The sequence below is a fragment of the Aplysia californica genome, unplaced genomic scaffold (assembly GCF_000002075.1).
Source record: "Aplysia californica isolate F4 #8 unplaced genomic scaffold, AplCal3.0 scaffold00751, whole genome shotgun sequence".
Taxonomy (NCBI): Eukaryota; Metazoa; Mollusca; class Gastropoda; order Aplysiida; family Aplysiidae; genus Aplysia; species Aplysia californica.
Window position 1 is genome coordinate 186057 of NW_004798021.1, and position 3696 is coordinate 189752.

At 42.2% G+C, this 3696-nt stretch overlaps 1 long non-coding RNA gene across 1 annotated transcript in view; it reads right to left on the reverse strand.

Annotated features, from left to right (window-relative positions):
- Nucleotides 1-554, reverse strand: part of LOC106013266 — a 2637-nt gene extending 2083 nt beyond the window's left edge. Inside the window, exon 1 of the long non-coding RNA XR_004859182.1 lies at nt 283-554. This is a non-coding gene — a long non-coding RNA (uncharacterized LOC106013266). The remainder of the gene's footprint in view (nt 1-282) is intronic.
- Nucleotides 555-3696: the final 3142 nt, after the last annotated feature.

The window sequence follows — 3696 nt, forward strand, 5'->3', positions numbered from 1 at the left end:
TATTTATTCTTTCATTCATTTATTTATTCATTCATGTATTCATTCATTTATTTATTTATTTATGTATGTAAAACATTCTCCTGTGTGTTTACTCTAAGACTAACAGCTAATTTCAAAATCCGAAATGCTGCACAGTTTGTTGGTACTACTAAACACAAAAGTGCCAGGCAGATGATAGAATTGGGCAGGGTTGAAAAAAAAATTTTTTTTTAAAAGGAAGGAAAAAACCCTGATGAAAAGCGGTCTCTCCCTGTGGTGAGCATGAGAGCGGAAAGAACTTACGGCACTTGTGAGCGAATCTTTCCTGGAGATGAGTCGTGCCAGAGAGTAGACAAACTTGCCCGTGTTGCGGACCTGTCTCTCCTTGGCCCTCACTCTCTCAAGCAGCGAGTTGGATCTGTCGTGGCACGGAGGGGGAGGGAGAGAAAGTACCTGGTTATAGCTTCATAATATATAAGATATAATGTAAAATAAATAATTATGATATCTGTAGTTCAAACCTCCAAATATCCGTAACGAACACAAGAAAAAATGAATAAACAGAAATATAAAAAGTAACCAACCAACCACACAAACGAACGAAAAACACCACCACACCACCACCCCCAAAAACAACAACAATAACACAGACACATACACACACATACATACACACACACACATTCATACACACACACACACACACACACACACACACACACACACACACACACACACACACAAACACACACACACATGTAGCAAACAAGTCAGAAAAAAATTAACAATAAAAAAGAAAACAACAAACAATTCTCACGCTCTCTTGTACCGTGTTGGACTTGTCTTAGCGCTGTGAGATAGGAAGAGAAAGCGGTCAGAATATCATACGTACTCTTATATATACCCCTGACCAACATACCACCACCACCCCCTTTCAAGTACATTAATACCAAAGTAGTAAGAAAAGAAAAGAAAGGAAAAAGGAAATAAGAAAAGAAAAAGAAAAAAGACAATAAACAACAGAAGACAGACTAAACTCCTTAGTTCTCGTTATCCCAGGCTGAAAGTTCCCCAAGTAATGTCCCTTTGATTGTCCCAGCAGGTCTGTACAAAGGTCGTTTATCTACATAACCTTACCGTGAAGTGGAACTGATTCGGACACTAAATGACCCGCTCTGTTGTCCCTCTCTGTAGATGCTAATGACCAGTCCCCCCCCCCCCACATGCCCACCCTACCTCCCCATTGGAACCTTGGAAGAATTCTAGCTAGTAAATCCCTATGAGGTTACGGGCCACTAACTGTGTTTACAACTCCAGAGGAAGTGGACGAACCATCTCATAAAACATGTCAGGGGATTACTTCACCTTTGATGGACAGTCACACTTCGTAGGTTTTGCTCAGATGACCAGACAGATGCCTCTAGTGGCCAGAGAACTTTTAGGGTCTTCAAATGTGCACTCAGTCGACAGAAACGACTAGCTATGCCATAGGCATTTGTATAGGGTATCTATACTATTCTAGAGAACATCTATTTCTGGAAATACTTATTTAATCGGGCTCAGGTGGTGTACTTTTGTTGTCAGTACCCAATGCGGAATATTTTGTCCCAAAATTTCACCCATGATGCTCCTTGATAGCCCCCCCCCCCCTTAAGTTTGCAGTTGTAACTGTCATGTCCAGTTTTTTTTTTTAAGCCTTCAGTTTGTGAGACAGAGGCCCAACTGACAATACGTGACATATCTTTGCTAGGGGAAAGTTAAGCTCTGGCCACACTGCAAACAGAGCAGAGCAGTGAAGATTAATACAAAGACAAAGAAGTGACTGGCGGTGCGACTCGAGGTGGGTCAGACCGCCAGTCACCTCTTTATCTTTGTATTAATTTTCACTGCTCAGCTCTGCCCGCTGTGCTTGCAGTTTGACCAGAGCCTTAGAGCACATGCCACAGGCAAATGTTTTAGAAGAAAATATTTTGTATGTAAAGAAAACAATTTTGAGCAGCCTTCAGGCAAAAGATCAATGCTGAGATACACAAGAGATGGCCGTTAGGTCAACTTACCAAAGTTCTTTTTTCACTTGAATCACTTCATAGGGATATTCTACGAGGGTAACTCTCGTAAAGACACTGCTGTAACATAAGGCTTTGTACTCTTGGTTTTCTTTTCTAACGATGGACTTGTCAAGTTTGTTCCCTTAACCCCACCTACGTAGAATCACCTTAGCGTGAGCCTGTGTAACACACACCTCAGTATGTAGCTATGTATCACACACCTCAGTATGTACCTATGTAACACTTAGCTGTAACACACACCTCAGTGTGTAGCTATGTATCACTCACCTCAGTATGTACCTATGTAACACTTAGCTGTAACACACACCTCAGTATGTACCTATGTAACACTTAGCTGTAACACACACCTCAGTGTGTAGCTATGTATCACTTAGCTGTAACACTTACCTCAGTGTGTAGCTATGTATCACTCACCTCAGTATGTACCTATGTAACACTTAGCTGTAACACACACCTCAGTGTGTAGCTATGTATCACTTAGCTGTAACACTTACCTCAGTGTGTAGCTATGTATCACTCACCTCAGTATGTACCTATGTAACACTTAGCTGTAACACACACCTCAGTATGTACCTATGTAACACTTAGCTGTAACACACACCTCAGTGTGTAGCTATGTATCACTTAGCTGTAACACTTACCTCAGTGTGTAGCTATGTATCACTCACCTCAGTATGTACCTATGTAACACTTAGCTGTAACACACACCTCAGTGTGAGACTGTGCCTCTTCCCGCCGCTGTAGGATGCCGGGGCCGGGTCACTGCTCACGGACAACCTGTTATTGGGGGCGGCCGCGTCTCCTGCAGACTGGTCACTGCTCACGGACACACGCTTCCAGGCACTGACTTGACCACCACTGCTGGACTGGTCACTCCCTGCAGACAGCCGCTGCTTCCAGGCACTGGCCTGACCGCCAACCCCAGAGAGGACGTCCGGCGCTGTCTTCCTGTGGCCAGCCTGTCTGCCCTGGGTGCCTGGTAAGTCCAGCGTCATGGCAACGGATTTAAACATGGCAAAATGTCAGGAATAACGTTCACCAAACTGTGAGTTTAAACGATGATTTTAGCCAAAAATTCAAAGACGGCTTTAAGTATAATTTTCCTTCGAAGTGTATTCCATTTTTAGAGAAATAACGTTTTAGATGAATCTAGGGTCATCGCCACCGCTTTATAAGGATGTCATGTCAAAAGTCAAATTTCACACGAATTCCTGTTGCATTACCACCTCTTTTCAGCAATGATTCAACATTCACATCAATCTTCGAACTGAACATTGTTCTTTGATAAAACTCTACTGTGCAGTAGAACACGTCATATTCTTGGAGGATTGGGAAAAGTCGCAACGGTTTTAGAAGGATGAAATATTAGGGCTTGAAATAGTATGGTTCTTTCTAGATTTGAAATAAAATTCAGAGACAACCTTATGGATAATATTTCTTCGCAATTCTTCATCAAAGATATGAAATACATGTTATTTGCTAATCGAGGACAGATTAATAGTAACACCTTTAGGAGGATAAAATAGCAAATGATTGTAGTGCCAAGCGTCGGGTTTGTGGTTCACATGTGCAGGGGCTAAGTTTGTCATCAAAATGACAATGTGTGTGTGTGTGTGTGTTTGTTTGTGTGTGTGTGTGTGTGTGTGTG